Source organism: Cryptomeria japonica, chromosome 8 (assembly GCF_030272615.1).
Source record: "Cryptomeria japonica chromosome 8, Sugi_1.0, whole genome shotgun sequence".
NCBI classification, from domain to species: Eukaryota; Viridiplantae; Streptophyta; class Pinopsida; order Cupressales; family Cupressaceae; genus Cryptomeria; species Cryptomeria japonica.
Window position 1 is genome coordinate 368,013,128 of NC_081412.1, and position 23,104 is coordinate 368,036,231.

Below are 23,104 nucleotides of genomic sequence, written 5' to 3' on the forward strand. Positions count from 1 at the left end.
TATCATTGTCATCTATCAAAGAAAATCCATCAAGTTGTTCAATATAGACTTCCTCTTCAAGATCTCCATTCAAGAATGCACATTTAATATCCATTTGATAAACTTTGTAGTTCTTGTGAGCTGCAAAAGCCAAGAATAATCTAACTGCCTCAATTCTAGCTACCGGTGCAAAGGTTTCATTGTAATCAACTCCTTCTTTCTGAGAATATCCCTTACACATTAGTCTTGCCTTATTTCTGACAACCTTACCATCTTCATTAAGTTTGTTTCTAAATACCCATTTAGTTCCAATTACATTTTTATCTTTAGGTCGAGGAACTAATGTCCAAGTATTATTTTTCTCAATTTGTCCTAATTCTTCTTCCATATCTTTAATCCAAAATTTATCTTCACATGCCTCATTAACAGATGATGGTTTAATTTGAGAAATAAGACATACCTCTTCATTTGCCAATCTTACTCTTGCCAATCTGATAATTTGTTTCCAATTATCTGATCTTCAGAATGATTCAATCTTACATACCGAGGTGTCTTAGTTTGTTGTTGTTCTTCAATTACTGTGGAATCCTCTAATGGTACCGGGGTAATTGGATCTTCATTCTATACCAGTGGATTTAGTGTAGGTTCATTTGTCACAATTTTTTTTGCCGGTTCAGAGTCTATATACCTTGAAGTTCCTCTGAATTGTTCATCAATCTTTACATTTGTACTCTCAACAATTTTCTACATTCTCTTGTTAAAACATCTATATGCCTTTCTCTTAGATGAATAACCAAGAAATATTCCTTCATCACTTCTAGGATCAAATTTGCCAATATACTCATCTCTTCTAATATAACATTTACTTCCAAAAATTTTGAAATATTTAATAGGAGGAGTATTACCAAACCATAGTTCATGAGGGGTCTTACCGGTTTCACCTTTGATGTGAACTTTGTTGAATGTATAGATGGCTGTGCTGACTGCTTCTCTCCAATACACATGTGGTAGATTTTCTTCTGATAACATGCTTCTTGCTGCATCCAAGATAGTTCTGTTTTTCCTTTCAACAACTCCATTCTGTTGTGGTGTCCAAGGTGCTGATAACTGTCTTCTGATTCCATTCACTTCACAAAATGTATTAAAGTCCTTAGATGTGAATTCTCCTCCTTGATCTGATCTTAAACATTTGATTTTCTTACCGGTTTCATTTTCAATTATTGCTTTGAACAGTTTAAACTTTCCAAGGGCTTCTGATTTTTCTCTGAGAAAAGTAACCCAACACATTCTAGAATAATCATCAATAATTAGCATGAAATATCTATCACCTTGTAAGCTTTTAGTTCTAGCTGGACCACATAAATCAGTGTGAATAAAATCAAGAGCATTATTGGATTTTTTTGGAATACTTTTGAAACTAGCTCTAACTTTTTTTCCAAATTGACATTCCTTACAAATTGTATTATGAGGTTTCACAATTTTAGGTATATCTCTAACTGCCTTAGAAGTACTGATCTTCACAATGCAATCAAAGTTTACATGATAGAGTCTCTTATGCCATAACCAACTTTCATCTATATGTGCAATCAAGTATGCCTTTTCACTGTTATTCAAATGAAAGATATTATCTCTAGTCTGATTATCGGTTGCAATTTCCAAACCAGTTCTATTCATGATTTTGCATTTTCCATTCTTAAATTGTAACTGAAATCCTTTCTCAACCAATTGACCAACACTTAAAAGATTATGTTGTAATCTTTCAACATAGTAGACATTGTCAGTGTTGTGCTTGCCATTAAGAGATATTGTACCCTTACCTTTGATTGAGGAAGCTTTGTCATCTCCAAATCTTACTGAACCTCCATTGTATTCTTGAAAGTTCAAGAATTTACCTTTGTCTCCTGTCATATGATGTGAGCATCCCGAGTCAATGATCCATTCATCCTTTACTTCAACTTTAGCTACTAGGGCTTGTTCTACCGGTTGAGCAGTAGGTGTCAGTTGATCTTCTGTTATAGCAACAAAAACCCATCCATCGTTTGCTGGATCCTCATCAGAATCATCAGTCACACCTTCATCAGCAATGTAACAAGATTTGTCTTTGTTCTTCTTAAATTTGTATCTCTGATATTCAGGATTAGGCTTGTATGTTCTTCTAGCTTCTTCTCTTAGTCTAGCATGTCTATCAGGGCATCTCGAAGCCATATGACCAATCTTATTGCAGTTAAAACATTTAAAGGGCACTTTACCTTCATACTTACTTCCAACTGGACCTTTTGGCATTTTCCTTGCAAATAGTGCTTCAAGTTCTTCAAGCTCTTCATTCTCCTTCCTAGTTTCTTCAAGTTCTCTGGCATAAAAGGCTTTCCAATCTGATTTGTCAAATGATGGAGCAGATGATGTTGATGCTTTGAAGGCCAAATCTATCTTTATAGTAGCAATAGGGCCAAATTCCTCAATTTCAAAAGCTGAAAGTTTTCCAATCAATGTATCCTTAGTTACTAATGTATTAGGCATTGTTCTCAACCCATTTATAGTAGTAACCTTCATTTTATATGCCGGTGGCAATCCTCTTAAGATTTTTGAAACAATTTCATCCTCACTCAAGGTTCCTCCACAACATTTAATACCCAAAACAATTTCATTTACTCTTTCCATAAAGGCAGAAATCCTTTCATCTTCTTCCATTTTCAGATTTTCATACTTGACTCGGAAGCTTTCAAGTTTTGCAATCTTGACTGTAGACACCTAAAGTTATCCTTATGCTTGCAATGCAACATTTTACTAACATTTCTCCTAATTAATTAAACTATCTTAATTATTTAATTAAATTAATATCATTTTTCTAGTCCAAATTCAAAAATCTAAATTATTATTCACTTTTCTTGGTTTCTCCTAAAAAATAAATATTATTTTATTTATTTAAGTATTCTTATGCAGATGTTTAAATAATTTTAATTATTTAAATACGAATTAACTCCATTTATAACCCATTTTTTCGTACCCCTTTTTATGTCTCCATTGTTATGATCCATTTTTAGTACCCATTTTTGATGACTTAGTTTTATGACCCATTTTTAGAGCCCATTTTTAATACACAATTTTATGACCCATTTTTGGTACCCATTTTTATGACTCATTTTTAGTATCCATTTTTATGACTAAATTTTAGTACCCATTTTTATGATCCACTTTTATAACCCATTTTTAATATCCATTTTTATGACCCATTTTTAGTACCTATTTTGAATACACATTTTTAATACCCATATTGACACATTTTCGGCACCCATTTTTACTACCCATTTTATGACCATTTCTAGTACCCTTTTTGATGACCTATTTTTAGTATCCATTTTTATGACCGAAATTTATGACTCATTTTTAGTACCACTTTTTATGACCAATTTTTAGTACCCATGCTAATGACCCATTTAATGACCTTTTTTTAGTACCCATTTTTGTGACCCATTTTTAATACTTTTTTTTTAATTCATTCTTAGTATCCATTTTGATGACCCATTAGTACCCATTTTGATGACCCATTTTTAGTACCCATTTTTATGACCCATTTTTAGTACCCATTTTTATGACCCATTTTGAGTACTTGTAATGGTGTAATTTGGAATTAGGGTCAATTAAGATAATAAAACCACTAATAATCTAAATTAACCATAACAATGGTGGAAAGAGGGGTGAACCTAATAGATCTAGCCTCAATCCACTTAAGGAAAGGGCCGAAAGTTTAATTAAATTCACTTGGATTAGGGTTTTCCTCTTTCCTAGGTTGAAATTAATTGATAATTATAAATTAGGGCAAAACAATGAATACTTGAAGTAAATTATTGTAAATGGACTGTTATAGATAACTTATAGAGCCACAAAATAAGATTTGGGCAAAAGAAGATGTTTAAAACATATACCCAGAAGTTTAGCTTAATTTTTTGGGAGTACGTAGCACCAATCCGCCCTAGTCCTCTAAATTTTTCACCCTTGAGAGATGAACCTATTTGTCATTGTCGACTCTACTAGACTTATTGAGTACAACTCCTGTATCTGTTCTCTGCACATAGAAAGATATGAAATAGGGGTTTGCCTAAGGTCAAACCCCTATTTTGGAATTAACCATGAAATTGAAATGATAAATGTAATGAAAGACTCTAATAAAATACTTTCCTTTTGAGGGAAAGATTAGATCTAAAATGTAATGCTTGAAACAATAATGTATACCTTGATGAAGTTTTGTTTGACCTTCACACAAAGGTTTTATGATTTCATGTAGAATGCCTTCATAAAACATTGATCATGGAGGCCATCTTCAATATTTGAACTTGACTTCACTTATGCTCCAATGCTTGATGAATGACTGATTGCTTGCTCACTTGAGTTTGCTAGAATGTAATTCAGATGACTTAGAAGATTGATTAGGTTTGAAAGGAGAGGGGTAGACCCCCTTTTATACTTGATTGCCAAAAAATAAATTAAATTTTTGGAGGAGGCTGACATAGGAGAAGTAGGCTGACATGATATCAAATTTCTCGCTCATTTGATATTACCATTGTAGAGCCCATATAGAAGAAATGAGATACAAATAGAATAATGTCACAATGGATATAACCTATTTATTAGCTTTCACCATCAGAGTAACAAGGGTCATCCAAAGGGAACCTAACATAACACAAAAATATAAAAAAAAACACATCACAGGGGAAGCACATTACAAACAAGCAGACACATAAAGAGAATCCATAACATGACTAAAGATAGTTGAGAAAATAATTTGCCTCCCAATCTTGTTGAACAAAATTTAGAGATGGTGGAAAAGATCCAAGAGGAGCCACTTTGAGCATAACAGATGGAGTTATTGCAAATTCTAAAAAAGGACTATGCTCTAATGATGAGGCACTTTGTTCGTCACTAGGAGCTAGGATTATTGATTTTGAAAAATGTGAAGATAAATGATGATTAACATCAACACATATCATTAGAATCATTAGAATCAACATTGTTAGCATGAACAACATCATCATCCACATCATCATCTAGATTAATAAAAATAGGATCTCTAACATGGAAAGAAATGGAACCATTATTTTTCTTAAGCATTTTTTATTTTGGTGATTTGAGTTGAACTTCCTCCCTAGGTTTAGGCGAAGGCTAGACAAATGGGATCAAGTTAACATTTGGTGTCTTCAAGGAGGAAATGCTTTGGGAAGGAATCTCACAAGCCTCAGAATGGCATCTTCGTTAGGGTTCTCTTGCATGATGATTCCTTTTAGTTTTACTCGAGGGTTGCGAAGGTTGAAGATCAATGGACATATGATTGTTTTTTTTCCTTAAAGGGGAAAAAATAGAAGAAACCCCACTAGTTTGAGATATAGAAGATTCTAAGAACTTTCCTTTGTAAGATGCAAGAGACAAAACTGAGATATATATAGGAGGAATGGAAGGAGTAGGAAGAATAACAGGTCCATTATGAGGAGGAGGAATATCCATAGGTATAGGGTCTCTAGGCTTACTCATGGTGCAGTCACCAGCGGGAGGGACCTCGAGGAGATCAGTCCAAATGGGTCAGAAAGAGTAAACAACAAAATCACATAGATATGATGGAGGCAATACATAACAGATAATTTTATTGCATGAAATTTAATTACATCCAACTGGTAACAACCGGGTTACAACATACCAACACACAGGCCTAGTAGAATAGGTCACACTGGGACCTTGAATCGAAAGATCTATCTTCTAGGAATAGTATATCTATTTGATGTTCCTTGATTCTCTGATTGATTACATTCTAAAGCATGATTACAAATATATATCGATCCAAAGGATCTAGTTGGCCCAAAAGGATCAAAAGCCAAAGAACAATGCATAATGATCAAGGTCGGCCTCCACCAAGAGATTCCTCTAGAAAATCCAAGGGATGAAACTTAGAAGGTCTTCCACACACAAGGAAACATCAAGATCAATGTCCAAGGCTCTGCAAGCTTCAGAATGGGTTCCGGTAGATCACTAGAATAGGTCTCTGGAAATTGGCAACAAAGGAATAACCAGTAACAAGAAACTATCGAGGAAACTAGTAGCGATATCTTGTTGGAAAGTGATCGAAATGAGATACGGTTAGAAAGCAAGTAGGGTGATCAAGTCTTCAAGTAGAATCCAACTCCACAGGAACCAGTGAACCAAAATCGGGACACATAGAAAGGAAAACTGAAACTGCAAATAGAAAACAAATAGAAAAGGAAATGTTTTTGGTTGATTCAAGATTGTTGTGAATCGGGGATGCTCCTGCATCAGACATCCGGGGTTAATAAAAAGTTGAGCCTCTCACTTTGCTAGGGTTAGAGGGAAACTGAGGCGGTCTATCTCTACCTGAGAAATCCAAGATGAATCTTCCATTGGTTTGTTCTTCCACTTCACAAGATATTCTTTGTACTGACTACTTCAGGTACTACACCCAATCCTACTATCCAAAATCTCTTCAATCTGATCTCATTCCTTCTAGGGCAATTATTTTTCCAAATCTGCAATACTGTCCTCACCAAATTCTGGTTCATGGTACTCATGAAGATCTATAATGTTAAATATAGGTGAAATACTCAGACTATCCGGTAGCTCCACCTCATATGCATTTCTAGAACTAAACTTTCTCAAGATCTTACAGGGTCCAAACTTCTTCATCTGCAATTTATTATAAGTCCCAATCGGGAATCTCTCTTTTCTCAAATAGACCATCACTTCATCACCAACTTCAAATTCCTTATGTCTCCTCTTCTCATCTACCTTCTCCTTGTATTTTTTATTCATGTCTTCCAAATGTTGTTTAACCTGAATGTGCAATGCTTCCATGTGATCTAAAAATTCTTCTACTTCTGAACTCTTTCGATCTTCACTGCTAATGTCTCTCAATTATGCTATTCCTTTAGGATGCACTCAGATAACAATCTCAAAAGGTGTTTTTCCAGTACTTCTATTCACTAAATTGTTATAGGAAAACTCTTCTTGTGCTAGGATCAAATCCTAACTTTTGGTTTTATCTCCCACTAAACATCTCAACAAGTTTCCCAAACTCCAGTTAACTACTTTTGTCTGTCCATTAGTTTGTGGATGAAAAGTAGAATTGAACTTCAAATCTGTCTTCATCTTCTTCCAAAGTGTTCTCCATATATAGCCAACAAACTTAGTGTCTCTGTCTGAAACTATGCTCTTAGGTAATCCATGCAACCTTACCACTTCCTTGAAAATTAGGTTTGATACATGCAATGCATCTGATGTCTTCCTACAAGGTATGAAATGAGACATCTTTGAAAATCTATCCACTACCACAAATATGGAGTCATTCCCTCTCAGTGTCTTAGGTAAGCCAAGTACAAAATCCATACTTATATCCTCCCAAGGTCTTACCGATACTATCAAAGGTTTATACAATCCCACATTCTAACTAATACTTTTTCCAACTTGACAAACTCTACAACTCTGCAAATATCTCTTAACATCCTTATGAATATGGGGCCAAAAGTACTGCTCACTCACCAATGCAACTATTTTATCAATACCAAAATGTCCAACTAAACCTCGACAATGCTTCTCTTTTATCATGTTCTCTCTCATGGAACTTTTAGGTATGCACAACTGAACTCCCTTAAACAACATCCCATCTTGAATGAAGTAATTCAACCATTTGCTCCTATCAACCATAACTGGTTCTCTATATGCTTTCCTAGGTTCTGCAAAATTTGGGTCTTTGTCATACAAGATCTTCAAATCTTCAAAACCTAATATTGTCATTCTCATCTCTGTCAGCAAATTCCTTCTACTTAATGCATCAACAACTTTGTTAGATTTCCCACTTCTATGTTTTAACACAAAAGTGTAACTCTGCAAGAACTATACCCATCTCATATGTTTCTGATTCAACTTACTCTGACTGATCAAATATTGTAAAGCTTGATGATCTATATACAACACAAACTCCTTAGGCAGAAAGTAATGTCTCCATTTCTTCGAGGCTTGATTTATGGCATAAAATTCCTAATCATATACTGAATATCTCTTTCGGCATCATTCAATTTCTCACTGAAATATGCTATTCCTCTCCCTTGTTGACTCAAAATTACTCCTATTGTTGTTCCACTTGCATTACAATCCACTTGAAATACCTTATTGAAATCCAATAAAGACAACACAAGCTGCTTAGTCACTTTTTGTTTCACAACTCAAAAATTTTGTTTGCTCTGGTGGTCCACTTGAATTCCTTCCTATCTCCCCTCATGGTCTTAGTCATAGGATTACAAATTGAACTAAAATTTTTGATAAACTTCTGGTAAAAACTAGCCAATCCATGAAATGATCTTACCTCTCCAATTCTTTCTAGTGTAGACCGCTCAACAATGGCTTTTGCTTTCTCAGGGTCCATCTTTAAACCATCCTCAAATATCACAAATCCCAAATAGACTAGCTCATCCTTCATGAAAGTGCACTTCTTGATATTGATCAGTAACTTTTCTTCTCTCAACCTCTACAAAACTTATCTTAACTACAACAAATGCTCCTCTTTTGTTTTACTGAAAATTAGAATGTCATCCAAGTACACAATAACAAAATTACCCAAGAATTTCTTCAAGACCTCATTCATCAGCCTCATGAAAGTACTCGGTGCATTAGTCAGTCCAAAAGGCATCACCAACCATTCATATAATCCTTCATTTGTCTTAAATGTTGTCTTCCATTCATCACCTTCTCTAATCCTGATCTAATGATATCCACTCTTCAAATCTATCTTTGTAAAGTACTTTTCTCCACTCAAACAGTCCATTATGTCATCCATCCTAGGCAAGGGAAACTGGTATTTCATTATGATTTTGTTTAATGCTCTTGAATCGGTACACATCCTCCATTCTCCATTCTTCTTAGGTGCTAATACCATTGGTACTACATGAGGGATCAAACTTACCCAGATCAAACCTTTCTCCAATAGCTCTTGTACTTGTCTATTCAATTCTTCATTCTCTATCGATGTTAACCGGTGTGCAACTTGTTAGGTAAACTAGCTCCGGGAACTAAGTCCATGTAATGACTAATACTTCTAACAGGTGGCAATCCGTCAGTACATTATCTAAAATGATGTCCCCATACTCTGCCACAAATCTCTTATCCCTATTGAGTGTTCTCCTTCCAGTTCTGGTCTCTTGATCTTCTTAGGAATTAAGGTAAAACACACATTCTCATGTCTCAGTCCATCCATGAACTTCTTTCCATCTACTAGACAAATTCTGGTATTTGTACAAACTTCATTCTCGAAAGATTCCTTCAAGGGAAACAAGGTATGCTTCATCCCATTGGCCACAATAGTGTATGTATTCTTCCTCCCATCATGTATTGCTTGTCTATCAAACCGCCAGGGTCTTCCGAACAAAAGATGACAAATGTCCATAGGCATAATATCACACAAAATTTCATCATGATAATTCCCGATTTTCAATTTTACTAAACATTGTTCACTCACTAATAACTTATATTCATCCTGAATCCATGCTATCTAGTAAGGCTTAGGGTGTTTCAATCTCTCCAATTTCAACTTATTCACCATCTCTTCTGAAACAAGATTATTTGAAATACCACTATCAATAACAACTTTACAACACTTACCAGATACTTTACATCTGGTCTTGAACAGGTTCCTCCTCTACAAGGGTTCTTTATCTCCTCTGGTATGACACAAAGCTCTCCTTACCATCAACAATTCTCCATCTTCTAGTTTATTGTCTGATCTGGTGGGGTTCTCTTCCACCACTACCACTCTTCAGGTAGCCTCTGACTTCTTACATTCAAATTCACGGTGTCCTTCTCCTCCACATTTAAAACAAGTTCCTCTGAATGTATTTTTGTCTTATCTTCCAAAGTTCTCATTCCAGTAACCATTCAGTTCTCTCCTTCGGTAGAAATTTCTATCATCCTTCTAGTATGAATTACCTTCCTTTCTCACTTCCTTGTCCTTGTTCTGATTTGTTCTGGTTCCTCTTCCTCTAGTGTATCCTCTTCCTCCTTAAAATCTTCCTTCGGTAAACCTTCCACCTCTACCTCTCTGTCTCTGCTCATGCTTTTTATTCAATTTCTCTTAAGCCTTTATTGCATACTGGTAAGCCTCTTCAACATTCTCTAATTTGATCATATTGAGTTCATCTTGTATAGACATCTGCAATTCGTTCAAATATCTTGCAATTTTTTCAATTTCATCATCAACAAGTCTGGATCTGATGTTCAACCTGTAAAATGCTTCAGTATACTCCTTCACACTAGATTCCTTATGTCTCAAATTCTGCAACTTTTGGAACAAATCTACTTGATAATTTTTTGGGACAAAAGTTGATTTTAACTCAGCAATCATTCTATCCCATGTCTTAACCTTTTCTTTACCTCTTCTTTGCCTATCAACTTGTAAGTGCTCCCACCAAAGAGATGCATGACCCTTCTATCAGGTACAAACATACTTCACCTTCCTCTCTTCTACAGTGTTTTCAAAGTCAAAATACTTCTCCACCTCTGAGATCCAATCCATCAATTCATCTGAATCTAGCTTACCATCATATTCTGATAGGGTAAAATGAGGTTTAGTGTTTGCCCTACTCAAAACCCTTAAAAACCTTTCCTCCTTTGGATCAACTGCCGATAGGTTCACTTGTTCTACCCATGATTCTTCTCCTTCGTCTTCGCTCACATCCTCAACAAGTCGGCCTCTTCTCTGGGCTATCTCCACGACTTCTAACCAGGCTGCTATTCCTCGCAACATCTCCATTACAGTAGGGTTTGCATTCCCATGCGCTCCACCATTCCTAGTTCCTCTTTGTGCCATTAATCCAGGCTAGTCCTCTGCAATTGCAAGTTGGATCCGCAATCCACCAACCTACAAAAAGATTCAGGACACACAACCTTTGGAATGAATTTCTCTCTAATACCACTTGGTGCAGTCACTGGTGAGGAGGGACCTCAAGGAGATTAGTCCAAACTAGTCAGCAAGAGTAAACAAAATAGAATCACACAAATATGATGGAGACAATGCATAACAGATAGTTTTATTGCATGAAAGTTAATTACATCCAACCAGTAACACCCAGGTTACAACATACCAACACATAGGCCTGGTAGAATAGGTCAAATCGAGACCTTGAATCAAAAGATCTATCTTCTAGGCATAGTCTATCTATTTTATGTTCCTTGATTCTCTGATTGATTACATTCTAAAGCATGATTACAAATATATATATATATATATATATATATATATATCGATCCAAAGGATGTGGTCGGCCCAAAAGGATCAAAACTTGAAGAACAATGCACAATGAACAAGGTTGGCCTCCACCAAGAGATTCCTCCAAAAAAATCCAAGGGATGAAATGTACAAGGTTGGCCAAACGCCAAGAAACATCAAGATCAACGTCCAAGGCTCCACAAGCTTTGGAATGGGTTTCGATAGATCACTAGAATAGGTCTCAGGCAACCGGTAACAAAGGAACATCCAGTAACAAGAAACTATCGAGGAAACCACTAGCAAAATCTTGTCGGAAAGTGATCCAAATGAGATGCGGTTAGAAAGCAAGTAGGGTGATCAAGTCTTCAAGTAGAATCCAACTCCACAGGAACCGGTGAGCCGAAACTAGGACACACAGAAAGGAAAAATGAAATTGCAAACAAAAAACAAATAGAAAAGGAAATGTTTTTGGTTGATGCAAGATTGTTGTGAACCAAGGATGCTCCTGCATCATATAGGGTCTCTAGGATTACTCAAGGACACGGTCATCTCATTTTTTCACTTTTGGTAAGATAAGAAAAGGATGTCACTTTGAGGCTTAAGAGGTTCATGTTGTTTAGGCCAAAAGTAATCAAGGGTGAAATTTTCATGCTTTGTTGTTGGTTGATGAAGGCTATGATTAATTGTTATGATAGTGCCATTATGAGGAAATTTGAAACATTTATAAATTGTCAAAGGGATATATTTCATGGAAGAGAGCCAAGGATATCCCAACTTCACACAAAATTCATCTAATGTAGGAATAATAGAAAAAGTCACATCTAAGAACTTCATACCAATCTCAACAAGGAGAGTAATAGAATGAATAATAGGTCAAGAGAAACCATTATGCACCTTAACCATCACATTAGATTTATCATATGTTATTTGATGCAATTATAGTATATAAAGATATCATTCAATAATCATGTTCATCATACATACTAGGTCAATAAGTAGCCCTCGCAAGAGTTTGTCTTTGATCTTCACAATGATATATAATGGGCCATCAAGTGCAACAATAGTCTCACATGGAGGATATCGCTAAGGTCTCTGATCAAACCTGCTCTCCAAAATCGGTTGTGGATCTTGACTTGGATGAAGAGACCATCCAGATTGGTAGCGGTGATGCTACTTTGGTGGGTGGCACTGCGAAGAGGACCAGGACTAGTGTCAAGAAAGATGTGGCTGCTACTGCAAAGGATCCCCCTAATCTTAGGGATAACATCAAAGAGCTGCACAAAATTAGCAACACTCTGGCAAAAGCTCTGGAAAAAATCAACTAGTTTCTCTTCTAGACTCTGGATGGCCTACTGGCTTTGGGGGGCTTTTTCTGGTTTTCTTTGGTTTTCTGCTGGTTTTTTGCTGGTCTATTCTTTTTTGTTTCTCGTTGCTTATGCTATTTAAGTTCTTATTGTAAAGGGTTTTGAGGCCCCTTCAAAACCTGCTTTTACCTTAATAAAAAACAATAGCCTCACTAGGATCAAAAGTAATGCATAGGTCTTTATGAGGTGTAGGTTTATCAACAAGATCCACAATATTGTAAGATTCTACACCGAGGCTATTGGGATAAAAGGTAAGAGACTCATACTCGAAAACATTAGTATAGTGAGAAGGCAAAGGATTCATGAAGATTTGAATATTTTGATTAGGAGGAGCTATGAACTTGTTTCCTTTTTCATTCACACCGGCTACAAATATATTATTATTAATGAAGTCTTGAATTTTATTCCTCAACATGTAGCATTTATTGGTATCATGGCCATGTATATGTTGATATTGGCAAAAGATTTGGGATCATGGTAGAGTGACAATGGTTTAGAAGTGTCAATTGTCTTTATGGGATGAATTTTCAACAGAATAATATTTATCAACTTTGACATTATACTATGAAAAGAATCATAAAGAGGAGTTAATTCTTTTATAAAGTATCTGGATAAAGGAACCACACCTAATATCATGGCTGCCACTTGAGTGTTGATGTTGTCATTTATCTTGATGTAACCTTAGTTGGGTATAAAATTCACAAATGATTGTTGAAAACCCCCATTCTTATCAACCAAAGCCATTGAAGAGGATGATTCAAATTGAATCACTTGAAGCTGATAATTATGATGCACTACACATAATTGTGTAAAGGAAGTAAACTAAAAAAATAGAAGCTTATCTCTAATGTCTTTTTGGAAATTAGCAATACATTTTTTTTAACATCATGATTAGGCATGCGATAAGAAATTTGAGAATGAAAATGTTTATATCTACTAATAAAATCAGTCACTTCTTCTATAACTCCTTGCTTACAATGAATCAAATCAGTCAAAATAATTTTAGGACTAATATTATTTTAAGATTGTTGAATGAAAGCATTATCCAATTGTTGAAAATAAGTAATAGAATAAAGAGACAAAGAACAATACGATTGCAAATATTTATCTCTAAAGGTTCTAGTAAACAACTTAGCCATAAGTCTTTGGTAATGAGCAAAATCAATACATAAAGTTTGGAATACTCAGTCGCCTTTTCTCTCTTACAATTCCAATTGAATGTTTAGGAGGAATTGCACAGACAATGTCATCGGATAGAGAACTCATTACATCAAATGTGGGAACATTGAACTTGAATTGAATAATGAAAGCCAATTGATGTTGTAGGGATGTAACAATTTAGGCTAGGTTATTGATGGTTGCTTCACTGGATGGATTAAAATTAGACATATTGGATTGTGATGGAGGAGTAGCATTATTATATGTAGGTGGAGGTCGAGAATAAGGAGGTGGAACATTGTGGTATGTTGGTATGGGAGATGGTTCTGAAACAAATGGAAGACTCACAAAAGGAGGTATGTAAGAATATTGATAAATAGGATTTCCCCCATGACTAACATGTGTAGGATTAACATTTTGTGTGGAAGTAGTCATGATAGAAAATGTAAATGTAGGAGACCTAGGCAAGGATGTAGGCATAGGAATGGAATGATTGACCTGAATAGTGGGTTGAGAGTAACCAAGGACTTCAACACAACTTTTGATGGGCATAATATTAGTGTCAACAATATGCGCAAGGCCACTAAATAAATCCACACCTATTTTATCACTTTGCACCAATCTTTTTAATCATTCAATCAAAGGGATTGCCTCACATTTTGGGTATTGTTGACTCATCCATTGTTGAATATTTTCAAATAAATTGTCAATCTTCTCCAATTAGTCAATAGTAACCCTAGTTAGTGACTCATCCAAATCATGAGAAGTATGAGGTGAATGGGGATAAATGATGGCATTTGTCAGATTAGAGAAAACACCAACATTCTCATGGAACAAGTTATCCAACCAGGGCTCCATATCCTAAGTGTTTAAACCTCGGGAAGCCTTAAGTCTACAACTTCTTCTCACTAAAATAGTGTATGCAGGACTTATGGTAATAAAACTCATGCACAAAGGAGAGAAATTTGAATGCCCAAATTGGAAATTATGATTAAGCAATGTAATTAGCTATAAAAATGATTGATTAAACAATGTAAATTATGATTTTGATCAATAAATGCTTTTAAATCATAACATAACATGTCATAATATAATAATCAATTCTCAAAAATTATGCAACCCACAAGTTAATTTTAGAATAAAAAATTAGGGTTCTTGTAAATTTAACCTCTAAATTTATGTAATTAAATTGAAAATAAAAACTATGAGTGCAAATTTATATTTTAAAATGCATACAAAATCAGATTTGAGATAATATTTTAGAATTAAGCATGGAAGATGTTGGGTTCACCAAAATGTAATGGTTTAATTTGGAATTAGGATCAACTAAGATAATAAAACCACTAATAATCCAAATTAACCATAACAATGGTGGAAAGAGGGGTGAACCTAATACATATAGCCTCAATCCATATAAGGAAAGGGATGAAAGTTTGAATAGATTCATATGGAATAGGGGTTTCCTCTTTCCTAGGTTGAAATTGATTGATAATTGTAAATTAGGGTAAAGTAGTGAATAATTAAATTAAAACATCACAAATAGATTGCTACAAATATCCCACAGAGCCACAAACTAAGATCTTGGAAAAAGATGATGTTTAGAACTTGTTCCTAAAATTTTGGCCTAATTTTTTAGGACCAGGTAACACAGATCCGCTCTATTCCTTTGAATTTTCCACCATTGAAAGTTGAACTTGTTCATCACTGTTGAATTTGCTAGAATTCTTGAGTACATCTCTTGCACTTGTTCCCTACACACATAAAGATAGGAAATAGGGGTTTTCCTTAGGTCAAACCCTAGTTTTAGAATTAACCATGAGATTGAAATTATCAATGTAATGAAAAACTGTAATAAAAATACTTTCCTTTGAGGGAAAGATTGGATCTGAAATGAAATGCTTGAAACAACACTGTATACCTTGATGAAGTTTTGTTTGACCTTCACACAAAGGTTTTAGGGTTTCATGTAGAATTCCTTCATAAAACATTGATCATGGATGCCATCTTCAATACTTGAACTTGACTTCACTTCTGCTCCAACATTGACATGGGATCAAATTTATCACTCATTTGAGATGACCGTTGTAGGGTACAAATTTGGGTCCTAATTAGGAGGATTAGGGCGTTGGGTGCCTTGGTCCCGATTTAGGACCATGACGCCCAATGCCCTAGTCTTGAAAAAATGGGACTTGACATGAGGGGGAGATAGTGGAAATGATGAAAATGTAAGTCTGATTGGGGGGTGGGGGGTATGAGCAGAATTAGAACAGTTATTAGGCCTTAGAAGCTAAAATGCCAAAGTGAGGTCTAGGTGAGGACAAAGTTGTTAGTGCGTACAATTTATGACGCGATAGTACCCATTTTATGACCCATTTTTTGTACCCATTTTTAGTATCCATTTTGATGACTCATCTTTAGTACCCATTTTTATAACCCATTTTTAGTGCCCATTTTTATGACAGATTTTGATGACCCAATTATTAGTACCAATTCGTATGACCCATTTTAATGACTCATTTTTAGTATCCATTTTTATGGCTCATTTTTAGTAACCATTTTTATAATCCATTTTGATGGCCCATTTTTATGACCCATTTTTCATACTCAAAATGGATACTAAAAATGGGTGATAAAAAAGGGTACTAAAAATGGATCATAAAAATGGATACTAAAAATGGGTCATAAATACGGGTACTAAAATTGGGTCATAAAAATGGATACTAAAAATGGGTCATTAAAATAGGTCATAAAAATGGGTATTAAATGGATCATAAAGATGGACACTAAAAATGGGTATTGAATTGGGTACCAAAAATGAGTTATAAAAATGGGTACTTGTAGCATCGTAAATTGTATAACTTTAATTTGGGTGTCCAATTTCACACTCTCCTAGCACTAATTTTAGTATTTCCCATTCCTCTATGCATTATATGACCTTTATTGTTTTAAATTAATATTTAATCAGTATTATGAGTCCTATTTCACTTTATTAGATCAACACTTTATTATTTAGGCCCTTAATTTTAGGTGTACCCTTTATCTTTCATCACTTGAATTAAATTTGAATCCTACACTATTTCAAATTTTCAAATAACATTTTCCTTAATTATCATAAATTTTCATGAAACTTTAATTTTTAGAATCAATATCCCATGATCTCGCAATCCTAAAAATTGAAGCCTATTTTGTCAAGATTGGATTGTTCGGGGTAGCCTTGTTTGATGCTTTTTGGCCAGAATTTTAGGAGATCAAAGGTTTGGTCTTGCCCTATCCAAAACTATCGCTAATACAAAATATGATGATTCTAAGTTGGCCTAAAGGTAATTTTACTTTGAAATCCCTATACAAGGCATCATTCTTAATTCATTTCATCATCTTCTATCATCTTCTATTATCGCAATCTTATCATCATTCCTACTCGAGAGAAACACTTCAAGATCATATCTATTTCTAAAGAGAAGAAATCTACTCAAGGAATCTTTAATTATGTTTTTAGTTATGATTTCATGATGGATTATATGTGACTTATTATGTTATTGCATCAACACATGGATGACTTGTCTTAAGAACATTACATCACCAATTAAAGGTATAATAAATTCAATGAATCATTTCAATCAAGAATTTCCATTTAATCATTTCTAATTTAATTTCAATTCAATTATAAGTTTAATTCCAAACTCAGGGTTTGACCTAGGAAAACCCCTATCAACCCAAAATTTCCTCTTTTGTGTAGATTTGGGTCTAGCTACAAATGTTTGATAGAGGCAGAAGACAAAAAAGTGCTTAGGATTTGGAGAAAAAAAACCTTCAAAAGATCACAAAAAAACACCAGGACAAGGGTGTTCTAGGTTCCATTGTCCTAGATAAGGGCACTTGGGATTCCATTATCCTCGAACATGAGGATCAAGCTAAAATCTGACAGGGTGCCAATATAGTGTTTCAAAGGCCTAGATCCAAATTTGTGTGCAAAAATCTATCAAAATACAAGGGCATTTTGGGTGGCCTTGTCCACCTAGTTTTAGCTCAATTTTTAGGCACAAGTACATATTTGAGTCCTCATTCCATTCTTGTACATTTTCTAAAGTTTCTTTTTTAGTATTAGATGGGATAATCAGTCCAAGTTGTTAATTCATACATGTTCCCTCTTACCATAGATTTTGCATTCACTTTGCATTTGCCTAGTTTATTTCTAACTCAATCAAAAGGAGTGGAACTCAATCAGCATTTAAACCACTTGCTAAAAGAATTGAGGTTAAATATATTGAGTCCATTCTCCATGTAATGTAATCATTCTGAAATGGGCCTTCTTGCTAGTTTGCATGCATAAACTAGTGAACCCTATTTTAATCCATTACATAAATTTTTAGTGAGCCCCACATGTATTACACTTGCATATTTTTGATTCCTTAGTTTCATATTTGATGTTTTCATGGCTTTGTTATATTTAGATGCATTCATTCATTACTTATGTGATTACATTGCCTAGTTCATATGCATACATTTCTAAGTTTATATGTTTGCACTACCTGTTTTCTACATTAATTACATTTGTTAGAAAGCAAATTTTATTTCATTACATTGTTTCTTTAATTGCATTACACATCATAAATAAAAAAATAGGACATTTTTAAATGTTTCCGTACCATCAATTTTAGGATATAACGTCGGCCTTCGGTCAACTTGTCTTTGCATTGTGGTAGTTTCTTAGACCTTCTTATGACCCTTCACCCCTCTCCTAAATATCCTCCTATTCATAAAGACATATTGAGGTGAGAGGATGATTACAATAGAAAATTTATTAATTCTTTCCTTTATAATGATGAATAATTGATAAATAATGCTTGTCCCTCTCCTATAGCTAGTCCTACCCATAATGACATTTGGGTGCAAGAGGATATTATTAACACTTTTTTCAATAATCTCCCTCAAAGGGATGAGGCTGTGAGAAATGATGTTAATTCTTCTCCTAAAAGGTACCTCACTCATAATAATACTTTGGTACAAGAGGATTCTCTTATCCTACAAGGGTTTTGTATACTTGACAATCCCCTCTATAAATTCTCCCCTTCTATTCAAGATACAATCACTCATATTCATGAAGAGGTTGATATGGTTGACAATCCTCTTTATGAAGCTTTCAATAAATCTAATACTCTCTCCCCTAAAAACAAAACTTTAGTGAATAAAGAACCTAACCAAGATAAAGTAAATAATATTCATGTTTCTTGTCATTAGAAGATAAAATTGTTGTTCACCTTCCAAAATGTCTAAATGTCAGAACAAACTAGTAATTATTCTCAAAGATGGGGTGCTTGTTGTTAAACATGAAGCAAATCATCAATATTATTATCATGTAATAGATCATACATATAAAACTTTAAACAAAAAGCAATATTCTAATGTTCTTTTTCTTTCCCAACCCTTTCTTCCTCCCACCTTGTCGTCCACAACCTATTGGTAGGGAGTATGATATTGTTGGGCAACTTCGTGCCACCCCAACTAAGATCTCCCTTTGGGACTTAATTCAAACCTCACCCACATATCATGAAATGATACATAAACCTTTAAATAAGATAGGTACCCAATATTCTATGAGACCTAATTATGTGACCTCCGAACAAACACAATGGGTCACTGAGAGGGGGGGTCAATCGGTGAATTTTTTAAAATTTGAATCAAATTTTGCAAACACTTATAATGCAAATAGATCAAAGACACATGCACACAAGAGAAAACCACATAGAAAAAATATGTATGACGAAAACCCACAGTAGGAAAAACCTCGATGAGAATAGCTACTAGATCTACTGCTCCAATCTAGCTTCACAATGAAAAAAAAACTGATTACAACATTTATGGGCACAAACCCAAAGGAGTACCAACCCTTGAAATTTATGGGCACCTACCCAAAGGAGCACCAACCCCTAATTTTTGAGCACCTACTCAAGGAGCACCTACCCCTTCTCTTAGCACCCACTCGAAGAATTACAATGATTTAATATTTTTAAATACAATGGAAATCCTTGTTACAAATGTATTTTGTAACCCTTAGACTCTAATGGACATACATACACTGTTTCTCTCCCTTGTGTTGATTCTTCAATGTCTTTCTTCTATCTTTTGACCTTTGCAACTCAATGAAATCTTCTACTCAAAATCTTCTTTATATCTTTTTGATCACTTCTTTTCTCCTCTTCACAAACTCCTCTTTTTCACCTATGCTTGGATCTTCCTGTTGCTTCTTTTTCTTTTGTGCACTTCCTCCTACTCTACATAGTCACTTTACTTTCTCCCTTATAATTAGCTCACTCTTTTTCTCTCTATTATCTGCAACCACACTTTTGAATCAGTAAATTTCTCCTTGTCTTCTGCTCTCTCTTCTTTATTTTTTTACTTGCATCTCACTCTTCTCTCTGTTAGCTCTTTTTCTTCTTACTCTACCTTGAAATGCACACACTCTTTTCTGCAATGCACACTCTATTCTATTTCTTCTTACACTCTTGACTTTTCTCCTCTTTGCAAAACTCCTTGATACTAATCACACTTTAGTTTAGTTAAACATTTCATTATGACTAACAACTCAGCTCGCTCAACCACACCTATCATATCAAATCTTTATTCGATCATCTTTGTATATGTTGATTTTCTCTCCAAGAGTGAATTCCAAAATTAATCTTCTTGACCTCTGAAAAATCATGTCTAGAGGTAGATTTGATCCTTTTTCCATTTAGACAACTCAATTACTATATTTCAAATCAATCTCCATAAATGTAACATCAATCTATCTTGACCTGCTCTTATTGGATCGGAAACTACCTCATTTAATGAAGACAATCTCTGCAAGTAATGTCATTTTGACATTTGTATGGGCTTTCATTCGTGTTGCATATTCCATGTCTTCAAATAAATCATCCAAGTCACCTGGTCAACCTATGTCAACTACCCATGTGGTCCAGTTAGCTATCAACATGCATTGGTTGCATCATAATCTTCTCATTCGGTCAAAAACTGCATCTGGGATTTTATCGACAAACATTGAGTAGTCATGGCGAACTAAAACCCTTGTTGCTATGATAAGAGGTAATTCAAGTTCCATAAAAAGAACAAGCTACACCAAAAAGAGAAAAACTGTGTTGGCTAGACATCCCAAAGTTACAACGAAAAAAGATCATGTCAAAGTAACATGAAGTACCAAAGAGAGGGAGATTTGGTCTCTCTGAAATGGAAAGTCATGTCGAAAAATATATTACACCACATCAACAAGGGGGCCCCACTCGAATAAATCACTACCAAGATGGACCAATAACATTTATCTCTCCCTGTGGTCAATCATATATTGATGTGACAGATTATATGTCATATCAAAGCCTTTAGTCTACCTTGTGAGTCCCATTTTGATATAGCATACACTATCCACAAATAAGGAAAATGGGTCATGTTGATAAGCCATCTCTTACCAAAATCCAAACCTCTATTGCCAAGAGAAAACACACATCGCACTGAAGTGAAACCCTCATCGACAAGATAGTGAGTTGATCATACTGAAAAGAGGTATTTCAGTGTAGTTAAAAGGAATGACTAGAGGGAAGAAAGGTCTTATCGAAAGGCAAGGTCCAACCAAAAAAAGATTTTGCTACCATTCAACAAAGGGCCCCACACAAACTGGGAGATCCAACCCGTGGCCACCACATGGAACCACCGAACTCGTGAATGTGTTGGATATTAGAGTTGTTGGAATGTGTTTTTGTTGGCAATATAGCATTATAACAGACAATGAAAGATTGTTGACATTTTAATAAGGATATTGAGAAGGTTGTTGATGATTATGGATATAACTGATTAAGGATGTTTACTGTCTTGATATTATCATTTTGTCATTGATGTCAAGAAATTGATTTTCTAATTCAGTATGATGTTGCCATATCTTGAGAAGTATGATTTGAAGAATATAAAGATGTCGGTAAAAGACACAGGAAAGAATATGATGAATAAGGTATTCAATGGGCAACTATTACTGAGTCAGACAATGATGAGATCATGATGTTTAGATTGTTTTAACATCATACATATGTTGTAAATTGTAAGGTTAATACTATACTATGTTACCAAACAAAGAACCTAGTCGGTAAACCCTAAGGAACCTAGTCAATAAACCCTAAGGTTATCGCTATCAGTTAATGAAGGCGGAATGTCTACTAAGTGAAGTTTAGTATTTACCGAGTTATAACCGAGTTGTAACCGAGCTATAACAAAATGCATTAAATGGTTGCATGCGTTATTTAATGAAGGAAGCTGATGAATTGGAACTAATTAAATGATTGGTATGGTGTGCATGAAGTTTGTTAATGAATCTAAGGAAAAGGAAGATCAACATGAAGATCTACAGTTCAGATTGAACCGCAATACCCTGGCACAACTTCTAAGAAATATATGCAAGTTCCAAGGCAGGGTAAAACATTTTCGGATCGAAAGATGCATTGAACTTGGACAAGTTTGAAGATCTGATGGCTATGATTGATCATGGGAAATGTGATCAAGGAGATTAAGTGGTTAGCTAATTGTTTATAAATAGGGAACTGTTGATAAATAATGTATGCGGGCAAGTGTTTGCATAGGGATGCTACATAGTGATTACCGAGCACCGAAGCTTGAAGACCTGTTTGAATAACAGAGTATAGAAGCCCAGCAGATGTACAAGATTAGTTCTATGTCTAGATTGTATTGAACAAATAAGAATCTGCTTTAGCATTTTAGATGTGAAGTTGCAGATAGATTTTTATTATTGTTATTTTGTGAAAGTGACAGAAAATATCTTAACCGAGTGGACTTAACAGTCTTATTTGTAAAACTCTCTAGCAAGGTGACATTCTGATTGAGTGTTTGAAATCCTTTAACAAGGTCACTTCTAACAAGGTGAAGATCCTAACAGATCTGAGGGAAATTTCTTAACCGGGTCACATCTAGCAATGTGTTTGTAATCTTTAATAGGATTTGATTTTAACCGAGCATACTCTAGAAGAGTATATTTCTTAGTGGGTCCAAAATCCCACAGTGGTTTTTCCCTATTTGGGTTTCCACGTTAAATCTGGTGTTATGGGGTTTATGATGTTTATATGCTTTTGAGTTTGCATGTTTAATAGTTTTGGTTATATTACTGAAGTATATGTTACCGAGGTTGAATCTGATGTTTTTATAGAAGATTAAGTTTGTATGATTCACCACCCCCCCCCTCTCATCTTGTTGGCTATTGGATCTATACTTAGTATCAGAACTATCAATTTTGTCATTGATGTCAGCATATTCCTGTGTTGCAGAGAATTGGTGTATTGCAGATAGTTGGTTTCAG